Source organism: Phoenix dactylifera, chromosome 1, assembly GCF_051530095.1.
Source record: "Phoenix dactylifera cultivar Ajwa chromosome 1, Ajwa_hap1_PhDact_Kaust_v1.1, whole genome shotgun sequence".
In the NCBI taxonomy this organism is placed as follows: Eukaryota; Viridiplantae; Streptophyta; class Magnoliopsida; order Arecales; family Arecaceae; genus Phoenix; species Phoenix dactylifera.
The window spans coordinates 41,601,181-41,613,187 of NC_143190.1; the positions used below are offsets into that span (position 1 = coordinate 41,601,181).

General features: G+C 37.2%; 1 long non-coding RNA gene across 1 annotated transcript; it reads right to left on the reverse strand.

Annotated features, from left to right (window-relative positions):
- Window positions 1-949: 949 nt before the first annotated feature.
- LOC113461040 (uncharacterized) lies at window positions 950-10,876 on the reverse strand. Its single transcript, XR_005507875.3, has 2 exons — window positions 7,453-10,876; window positions 950-1,351 (listed from the first exon to the last, which is right to left on the reverse strand). It is a non-coding gene; the product is annotated as an uncharacterized LOC113461040 (long non-coding RNA).
- Window positions 10,877-12,007: the final 1,131 nt, after the last annotated feature.

The following is a 12,007-nucleotide window of genomic DNA, read 5'->3' on the forward strand; positions in this document are numbered from 1 at the left end:
CAACAAACTTCTAAGATGAACCATCAAGAAAGAGTAGGGAAAAAAACGTACCAAATGCTTAAATCCTTGTCCAGAAATTTGGCAAAAAATCATACCACCAATAATTCTCACAAGACACGTTTGTTTCTAAAAGCAAACCAGCAGGGATTCTTCCCCACTATATCTTGAAGATAGAAATCCACTGCAACCTTTGTCATATCTAATGAGACATGCATCACATTCTATTAAAAAAAAAGCATGAAACAAAAGACACCAATTCCATACAAAGGACTCCAACAATATACACAGGAACATATATATAAGAAGCTACTTGGAGAAAATCCCGCAAAAAACAGAGAGAGAGAGAGAGATTGGCATCATAAAGGAATCACCATGAGAGTACAAATTTAATTAACTCAACAACAATGACTGTAAGAAACCTGCATATACATGTACTCCACTAACAAGTGAAAGAACTTATGGATCCGAAGACTTCAATGTCGCAAACGACCAAACATTACCAAATTTATATGCATGCATACATAAATGCAATTTGTATAACCCAAGCATTTTACCCTATCAAACACTAAAAAAAATCTCTCAACACCATTAAATGCATCTTGTGGCACAGAATGACAATAGCCAACCTACCAGAAAAATTAGAACTAAAGGAAAACATATGTTTTCAAGACTAACACTTATAAGGTTATTTAAAAAAAACGACACATCACAAAATCATCATAGTGCAAAGTACTGCACTTCCATCTCATGCAAAAGAGATACCATCATATCTAAATATCATCCACCATAACCTTCTAGCAAGCATGTACATACATGCAGAAACTCTAGATTTATACATTGCCAAAGGATTCAACAGATAAATCATTAGAAGAGAGAAGATGAACAAAATTCAATTGGTGCACAAACGCCAAATAAGAAACTGCTTCTCAGAGAACCAGTTGCAACCACATTGTTGGGGGAAAAATCATTTCTATATTGCTAAACAACGTAAAATATAGATTCAAGTGATACTGAAGAAATAAGTTTGAAGCTTAAATTGTCACGCCCCAAACCCGCCACCTAGGTCGGCCACGTGATATGGCCGCACGCTCCTTAGGGCAGAGCCTTAGAGAATATGCTAGGCCTGAAAAACTTATTACAACCTCAATATCCGTGAACAAAAATGATCTTGTTTTATAACAAGTAAAAAATTTGTTCAAAACTACAAATTTCATTCATCCAACCAGTAACAAAGATGCTCTATCTATTCATCCCTTCCACCTGTGATCTCAACCATAGCCAAGTACTATGCAACCTGCAGCTCTGAAAAAAAGAGAGAGGGGTTCTGAGCTTTACAGCCCAGTAAGAATTTCTGCACATTCACACCAATATAGTAATATAGTTTGAAAATAGCAATAAGCGACACCAAAATAAAAATATAAATTATGAAACATCTTTTCAAACATTAATATAACTCAATTAAACCAACAAATATCCACATATACATACATCAAATATCCGGCTAAGCAAAAGGGATATATCATACAAATACCAACAAGTAAAACCTTTTACTCAGCATTGGTTTCATGTGTCTTATCATCCGTTTCTTATTATCTCAATTCCAAGTTTCATAGTAATTATCTTTCCAACTTTAGACTAACCAAGATCATGACCCAGTCCAAGACTGCTAAACAAAATTCCACATAAGGTTCAACTTGCCACTCTCATATTACAACCTACTCTAATTGAGAGGATTAAATTATCTCTGAAAGAGGGCTCAAAGTGACAGAAGTTCAGAGAAGCTGTAGAGTCAGGTGCCCAGTCGGAATTTCGGATACATGAGGATGGTTCTTTAAGGTTCGATAACACAGTGTGCGCGCCAAAGAGATCTATAATTGAAGAAAGAGATTCTTAATGAGGCTCATAACTCTCTACAGTGCACCCGAGAGGCACTAAGATGTATTGGGATCTAAGAAAAAAAATTGGTGGAAAAAAAAAGATATAGCTCAGTATGTTGCTCAGTATTTAGTGTGTCAGTAGGTGAAAGGTTGAGTATCAGTGACCCGCTAGACCACTACAATCTCTCTCATTCCCCAATAGAAGTGGGAGCACATCACCATAGATTTTGTACTGGCTTGCCTAAAATCCGTCGAGGTAATGATGCCATGTGAGTGATTATTGATTGGCTGACCAAGTCAGTACACTTTATACTGTTCAGGGTTGGTTTTTCTTTGGAGAAATTGGCATGCTTGTGTGTAGAACAAATTGTGCGGCTGCATGGGGTCTCAATAACCATTGTGTCAAATAAAGACAGTAGATTTGTGTCGCAATTTTGCAAGAGCCTTCGTAAAGCTCTTGGTACCAAATTGAACTTCAGTACAACTTTTCATCCGCAAATTGAACAGTTGGAGTGGACCATTCAGATCTTAGAACATATGCAAAGAACCTATGTCATAGACATAGGTGGTGCATGGGATACTCAGCTATCGTTAACTGAGTTTGCCTACAATAATAAGCAAGCATTCAAATGGCTCCTTTTAAGGTGTTGTATGGTAGAAAATGCCGATCTCCTATTTGTTGGATGATGTAGACGAGAAAAATTTTTTAGGTCCAAAGTTAGTGCAGTAAACTATAGATAAAGTACAAGCAATTAGAGAACAACTTCGCACAACTCAGAGTAGACAAAAGAGTTATGCGGATAATAAAAGGAAAGAGCTGGAATTTCAAGTTGGTGAATATGTTTTTTTCAAATTATCCTCCACTATGGGTGTAATGAGGTTTGGGGTTCGCGGTAAGTTGTTACCTAGATAAATTGGCCATTTGAGGTCTTGGACAGGGTTGGAGGGGTGGCATATCGATTGGCATTACCACCGATTTTATCAGGGGTGTGTAATGTATTCCGTATATTGATGCAGAGAAAATATATTCTAGACCCAAATCATGTAGTAGAGTATAAGCTGTTGGGTATTCATTAGGAAGTATTCGGTGCAGATTGTGGACATGAAGGATTAGGTATTATGACATTGAACCATTCTTTATGTGAAAATACAATAGAGCAATCATTCTGAAAGAGGCCCTTTGAGAGCTCGAGGAAGACATGAAAGTCAAGCACCCTCAACTTTTTGTAATCTCAGGTACATTAATTTTAAGGGCGAAATGTTGCCCTAGGTGACAAGCCAAGAGGGGGGTGAATTGAATTTTTTAAATTTTTAATCCCTTAATCAAAATGATAGATGAATGGGTAGTTTAGTTAATATTAATTAAGTGCGTGTAGTGAAATTAGAAAGACACACAATGCAAATACACAAGAAATATAGTGGTTCGGTGCTCTCCTAAGCACCTACGTCCACTTCCCAAATGTTCCCTTGAGAATTCACTATAATCCCGTGGATTACAGTTGTATTATTTTCCGAGCTCACAATCCAAAAACATTTACACTTTGGTTTTCCAGGATCACCAATAACCTATGTTGGTTTTGCGGGCTCACCAACAACCTACACCGTTGGTTTTACGGGCTCACCAACAAACGTTACAAGAAATTTAAAAGGAAAAAATATGTAGCTCCTAAATGAGCAAATATAACAAATATGCACTAAAAGAAGAGATGAGAAATAGTTATCGCTTTGAGGATGCTCTTCTCTTCTTTGCTCAGTTACTTCACTTCATAAGAGGTTGGTGGAGCCGTTGAATGCACTTTCAAATTACTTAACCACCTTCTTTTGGGACTTGAATGAAGCAACTTGATGAAGAACACTTGGGCTTGCTTTCTCTTGAATACTCTATTGATTTTTTGCAAAAGATGCATTCCTCTGATGAATAGTGTCTCTTAAATACTTTCCAACCTCTATTGGTCACTCCCCAACTGTTTGATTTGAAAAACTAGCCGTTTCTAGCCATTGGGAGCTCAAAAAGTACTTCAGCAAAACAAGCTGTTATGCTGTCAGCCGTGCTGGGGTCGACCCAAGCTTTTCTGGGGTCGGCTCAAGTTACTGTTCATCAACCTTAAGGTCAACTCAAACTTCTCTGGAGTCGACCCCTGCTACAGTGGGGTCGGCTCCTGCTACAATGGGGTCGGCCTTCTCAGGAACCACAGAACCCTTGTTTTTCTGACTTTTTCACTGGGGTCGACTCATGCTTTCTTGGGGTCGACCCAAGCTCCATTAGGGCCGGCCCTCTCAGAGATTTCAGAGACATGATTTTTGGACGCTCATCCTGGGGTCGGCTCATGTTCTCTTGGGGTCGGCTCCACTGGCGTCGACTCAAGTCTTCCTAGGGTCGGCTCCACCTAGGGTTGGCTCAAGGAAACTTGGGGTCGGCTCAAGGAAACTTGGGGTCAGCTCTCTCAGTAAATTTCAGAGAGTTGTTTTCTTTGAGGTTGCAAGTTGGGGTCGGCTTATGGTTCTTTGGGGTCGGCTCCTCTCCTGGGATCGGCTCAAGGATACTTGGAGTCGACCCCAGTTACTGTTCATTTGTGCCATTTTTACAAAGAAGTGCCAGAATGTCCCAAAGTGCGCCAGGGTCGACTCCACCTCTTCTGGGGTCGACTCTTACTCTGTGCCAAGTGTGTCACTTCATGCCAGTGCGTGCCATATGTATCAGGGTCGACTCCAAACCTCTTTGGGGTCGACTCGACTCATAATTTCCTGCATCCTAAGGTTAGACTAGTTCATAGAGTCAATAGAGCATATTTCAAATAATTTTGAGTGTATGGCACAATAGGGTTTCATACCCTTAACAATGAAAATTACAGTTTTGCCCTTAAGAGTATAATTGACTTGAAACTTTGCCGAATTAGATTTAAAAGCTCTCTATCATTTTCTACTACATATTTTATCTCATTGTTAATCATTGTGAGTCGTCTTGATCTCATTTTCTTAATGTATCATGAATGTATCGAGGGTGTGATATTCATTAGTGATGTATCAAGTTAAACTGCATTATTAATTTGATATTCACTCAATTGTTGTGTTAATCATCGAAATAATACTATCATCCTCAATCTTCTCCTTTTTGATGATTACAAAACATTGAGTATCCTTAAATTGGCATTTATATATGAATTGAGGTTTAAAGTTTAGAAAATGATTTCAAGGCTGAAAATTCAGAATTTTCTGAGTTATAGGATGTGCCAACCAAAAGCTCCCCCTTTCTAATCCAAATCTATGCCAAATGAAATTTAGTTTTGCTCCCCCTTACTCTTGTGTTTTATTTAAGATAAGACTTCAAGAATTTGTACCAATGTAAGAGTTTCAAGTTATGTATCGAAGCAAGTGTCGTATGTGCCATTAATTTAGAATCTTTGATTAAACTTCAAATTTCTTATTTAGAGCTTCTAGAGTGCAGATTTTTTTTTTGTTATATATATTTCTCCCCCTCAATAAATATTTTCTTCCAATTTGGCTTTGGTTAAGGATGCATATATTCCAATTTCTCTTACTTCTCCCCTATATTGCAATTTCTCTCTTCTCTTACTTCTCCCCCTTTTTGTCATCATCAAAAGAATATGTAATACATGGGTGAAAAGTATTTTAAAGACAAAGATCATAAACCATAATAAAACATTGCATTTCATAAGAGTCAAAAATTACAATGTTCTAATAAGCCAAATAAGATAACATCGTTCTCAAACAATAGAAAGCAAGATACATAGATAACCAGTGTGTCTCTAGGCACTAATCTAGATGAGTCCCTGCAGTGCTATCAGTAGGCCTAGAGGCATCCAAGGGCTGGGATCTGGCTCTAGATCTCCTAGTATAGGTGGCGAGAGGAGGTCTGGGCTGATATGACTGTAAGGGTCTGTAAGCCCTGTGAGCTGGCTGGCTCTGTGCCGATATCTCTGACTCAGCTGCTCGAGCTCCCGGAGGACCATGAAACTCTCTCTCTCTCTAAAGCTGTCATCCGGTCCGTGAGACCTGTTATCTGAGCAGATAATCCTCTGATCTCAGCTGTCATACTGTCCATCCTACTCATCATGCTATCGGAGAGGGTCCTGCCTTTGCATGTGCCGAAGGGTGGTCAACCGGTACCTCAGGCTCAGGAATGGAGTCTCCAGGCTCTGGTGCATGTGCATCAAGGTGAGTACCATACCATACCACGGTTTCTAAATGGGGTGTGGATTGTGTGAGTTTGTTAGGAGTTAGAAGCAAGAATCCTTGTACATGATCACCAATATATATATATATGTGTGTGTGTGTGTGTGTGTGTGTGTGTGTTTATTGATTTGTACTACTTAACTTATCATATTCGCGAACATGCATGAATTGAAATTAGGAAAAGACATCAAAACTACATGAACAATAGAAACATGCATACCAGAAGCAACTTGGAGCAAAATGTATAGCTTTTTAGAAAAGCAAATTAATCAAGAGAACACCCAAAAAAGCACAAACTCAATAATTCAATGAGAAGAGCCTGAATGGAAGAATTCTGCATATATTTGTACTAATACTGACAAAAGCTCACAGCAAGAACAAACTTGGTAACTGCAAAACAACATTTTATCAACAATAAAAGTTGCACCCCTGGAGAGAAAGAGAACCATACAAGTGAATAGAAACTTAAAAGCCGCCAAATTTTAGCAGACAATAATGACACACATGCTTTAAACATTAAAAAACAAAAGAAATTGCATCTCATGGATGAAGGTACAGGTGAATGGTTATCTTTTAGAACTACAATTCATCTAACTTCCAAAAAAAATGTCCACGACTGTGAGGGAAGCAAAAAGGTATCGCTATGCCCCATAATCTCTGCATGGAGATTAACTATATTCGAGAATTTCAACACTCTTTGCCATCCAAAAGAACATCAGAAATCGTAGACTAAATATACCACAACACCCAAACTGCCTGCAAAGCAAAAGTAGGCCATTATCTACAATCTCTAGAGATCATAAAGATATGTAGAAACCCTGGATCCATCTTGAATTGAAATAGGCAAAAAGAAGCCCTGTTCAAAGATTCTTCCATTAGGTCAGCCACTAGAGAAGGCAATCAAAATTCAAGCAGCGGTGAAAGCATAAATTGGAAACCCCCCTTCCAAGAACATCAGTTATATGCAGAGTGAAAAAACATTTACAAGTTACCAAACATAAACGAATAATAAAATCATAGGAAAAATAACTTTGATCAAAACAAACCATAAAAACAAATAGTGGCTAAGTCTTCTAATCAGAAACCAACAACATCATATAGTACATATTTTCAAAATAAAAAAAAATCCTGCAATATGTAGCAAAAAAACTATTATATCGAGAAGAACAAGATCACTGATAGTCTCTATTCATTCCAAAGATAGCTGCAAGAGGAGATCAAATTCAACGTACCAATTCAAACAAAAGAAGGAACAAATCATTTACGAGATTGAATTGCAGTTTTTCTTCTTTGTTAGCCATCTTAGAAATCCCTACAATGAAGTTCAAAAAACCAAATGGCATATAACCAACTCCAACAAAATCAGCAAGATGATTCTTACAAGATCATAGCATCAGTTTCTCTTTGTCCACCTCAGAAGTCACTTGGGGGATAAATCAAGAGCATCTGCCATAGTCAGCCGATTCGTATAAAATGAACTTGATGATTCATACAAGGGCACGATTCAATTTATAGTGTGTACAAGTTGCTGCAAACCTGATACAATGTCCATGGTTATCAATGCATAAGATCATTACAACCATGCTCTATGATACCCAGACCATAAAAACTTTGGAAGAAACTCCAATGGCCATCAAGAATTGAAATAAGCAAAAATTCTATTAAAACATTAGTAAAAAAGATCAACCATTAAACTAGATGAGACAACCAAAATTTAAAGAAGTGCAAAAATGTCAAAAGAAAGAAGAAAAAAACCAAAGAACATCAAATTCATCAAGTAAACAAGTATTTTATTTTAAATGACTGAACATAAAAATAATAAACTTATATTGTTGTAATGAAAATTACTTCAATCATTGACAGAAAGCCTGTGACAGAATGGATCAACAAATACTGGAAAGTCCAAAAACCATAACATTCAGTGAAACAGCACAAATCTTCAATTATTAAAAATCCTTGCATAGCTCTGACACCACGTGACATAATCAATCAAGAACAAGATAGGAAAAGTTTCCAACCATTTCGGGAAACCCTTGAAGAGAATGTTGAATGCATGTAACAACAACAAAAAAGAAAAAAGAGGACATTTCTTGCATTACTAAGTTACGATCTTTTGGTCCATCTAAGCCACCTTAAAAAACATCTGCATAGCTATCATCTTTTCTTATTCAACATATAATATGGTGAATGCATGTCAATTCACCATGTCCTTCTGAAAAGGCCCAAAACAATTAAAAATTTAGGCGATCCAAACTAGTATATATAGCTATCATCTTTTCTTACTCAACATAGAAGTCCCCGCAAGAAAGTATCATTTTCTCAACAAAACCTACTCAAGTGAAATCAACTAATCACCTCTAAAAGTTAAACATTTTGGCTTCTCTTATTCGTCTCAAGAAACAAAGAGTTAACAATAAAAGAGACAAAGAAGATGACAGAAGAAAGATATCTGTATTAGAATTAGAATTCAGGAAGAGAGAGAGAGAGAGAGCTAAGAGCATGGGGGGAGAATTATCCTCTGAACGCCCCAACTAAGGTGCAAAATTTCCCACAATGTCCACAGACACATCAATAATTTGGCATTAGAACATATATAGAAGATAAAGGAAAAGAAAAATGTTAAGGCACAAAGAAATGGTGGTCAAGAGATGCAGAGAAGAGAGAAATTTAAGGTCCAATTAAAACTGCACAAGAAGACAAGAGAGGGAGAGGGAGGGACAAAGGGGGTAAGTGATTTTTTTTATTTTTTTATTTTTGGGTGTGGGTGGGGGAGGAAAAGGCTCAAAAAATATATCATAATTAGCACCTTACAAAAGTTATATGCATTACATGAGCTGAGGAACGTGTGCTTTGATTATAAGATTTGAGCCTTAGTCAATAATTGGTTCTTAATCAGTCATCTGAATCACATGTGCTGAGTTCAAGGTTAACAAAGTAACCTATCGGAATTAGTTCTTTCATGACATTCCCTTAATAAAAGGTAATGGATTTTTTGATAAAACATTAGACAGGTTAAAGCCTCCATTTTTTAAAATAATATAGGTTTCATTTATAACCATAAACATCAAGCCCCATCCAAATAATTTGGTTCAGCTAATAGGTTATAATTTATACCTTTAAACATATTTCCAATGCATATTCTATTCTTTTATAGTTTTTTCAAAAACATCTAATAAATTCCTTCTTTCATACACAGTGCAGTAACTTGCCTATGGAGAAGTAGATGATAGCTAGCATTTACAATAATTTAAAGCCACCCAAAAAAACACAACACAATTTTATCACCAATTTAAATATACTAAAAAGCAATTGATTAACATAAATTAATTTACTAAAGTTAAGATCTTGGAAGTTCCCACAACCACATGGTTCATAGAAAAACCGAGAGAAAATAAAAGCCACATTAGATCTTTCAGTGTTCATAAATAAAACTGTCACAGCTTCAAGAGTGATGCAGAAGATTCTAAAAATTAGAAAATAAAAAAGAAAAGCAATGCAGCAGAAGATCCCGACACATATCAAATCTTCAAAAATTCTTAATGTTGGACAGTTGTAAAGAGATATCACCATAACACACCAACACCAAACTAGAAATCAAGAACAATATGAAAATTTCAAGAAAACAAGAAGAATGGGGGAATTAGCTTATAATGCCAAATCCAAACTACCAGTCAAGAACCATCTCAAGGTTTGAAAGAAATACAAGAACGAAGGAATGGCAAAGATACCTATACCAGCAAACCTTCAAAGTTCTTTACTGAAGTCCTTGTTTGCGTCATGCAGTATGAAATACATAGCAAAACACAAGGATTGAAACAGAAATGAAAAATCTGACAAGATCTCGTTAAACATATATTGATCATATGAGCTACCTAAAGGGCAAGGAGCAAGAAATATGATAGAAACCACATCCAACATCCGCAAAGTTACTTGCAAGGGTAGACCTCATTAAATCTGAACTAAAGAAACTTGTTTTAGCCACCAATATATCATTCAGAATTAAAACATCATAAAAGACTGCACAGATACATTATCCAAAAGAATAAACAACAGAAATCACATTAAATAGCTGCACATAACACAACAGGGAGATCACCATATAACATCAAAACCTAAAAAGAATCACCACTAGAATCCAAGAAAATGAAAGAAATTAGGAACAGGTAACCTACCATAAAATACCCAGCCAAAATAGAAACCAAGAACCATCTCTAGAATCCAAAAAACTATCACCAATATATCACCCAAACCCATATTAGAAATCAAGAACCATCACAAGAACTCAGAGAATAATCAAGAAAACATGATATTTGAGAAAAGTACCATATAACTGCAAGACCAAACTAGAAATCAAGAACCATCACGGGATTTCGACGCAGAGGCAAGAAAATAGGGAAGTGGGGACGGATCGCTCACTTTGTCTCCGATGAGGGCAGCTTCTGCACCTCCTCCTCCTCCTCTTCCTCCTCGTTCTCGTCCTCAGCGGTGCTGATCTAGGGAAGTAAAGAAGAAGAAGAATGCCGACGCCACGCTCGTCGCGACGCAAGAACAGAAGATTTGGGTAATTCGAAAACGCGGAGGAAAAACAGGTTAGGTAACGGAAGAGCGGGGAGGAGGTCCATATAAGGATTAAAGTCGACAGCTGTACCGTTTCCGGATTAAAAAATAATAAAAGTTTTTCTTTCTCGGCTGAATCTTAGCTAATTATAAGTTTCTTAAAATAAACTCGGCAGAAAATTACTCCACTTCCCGACTTAATTTGAAGTGGAGTGCGTTAAGGAATTAGTTTTCCCGAGTTCCCGTCCAGCTTTATAAAGTCGGCAACCGAACCCGACAAACTAAGAAGGACATGTTCTCTTCAATACAGGACCCGCTCCAGCTAAGCCAATAAACACAAAGTAACTCATGATTAGGAGAAATTATACCCTACACCTCATAAATCATGCATGCCACCGGTCACTGAGATGCATTACTACGTGTTCCATTCATCATGCGCTCATCTCGATGATTAGTCTATAGGAATGCACCTCGCTAATTGAGGATGTGCAAGGCCATATTGCACGTAGTGTAGAATATAATCTTTGCATGATTAGACAGTTTGACCATACTAAGAAGAGGAGTGGTGAGACGAGCAGAGCAAAATGCATATCAAAATATCTTGGATAAATCATGTTTCAATGGAAAACCACAATTGTGGCAGCCAAGGATGTTTGACGAAACATAATTAGCTCCTGACAAATTGCCATCCATACTTCAACATTTAGCTGCTTCATAAAAAGTGAGGTTCAATTTCTGCAAGGTGCTTGCAATCTTAGCCAAAAGCTTCACAAACTCAAGCTCACACTCACCTTCATCCCCACTAAAGCCATGGACATCAAAGTCCTCGAGAAGACGAGCTCAATTCACCATCCAAATTCTGCGGCCTTCAGTTTTCTCCGAACCCAACCATTCTCTGATTGGAATTGACTTTCTAAACAAAGAGTGAATAAGTAATCTTTCAGGCTACAAGTACGTAAGATGGTATAACCAAAATGCTGAATGTGTAGCAATCACCTCAGATGCATCGATCCCAATAATTCTGAGATTAGGATATTTTTGCAATAAGGTTTAATGACTTCAATGATCTGACCGTGTTGCAAAACCCACATTCTCTTGATTACATTATGAAAGTGGTAAGCATTTTTTTAACATTTCGCACTTCAGATAGGAACTACAGTGCATAACAGAGTCATAAGGCAAAATCACTACTTCCTAAGTCAGATAAAATTACAAAACTTCCTCATAGGGTTTCTGCTACAAAACTAAAAGCAAAAGCTGATTATTGAAGACAGGCATGTGATAGCAAAGAAGATGTTGGCAATCCTTGGATCTCTTCATGTTGAATAGTCATATCATTGCTTCAATCTGCTCGCATTGTCGCCTGATTCTCAGTCTTC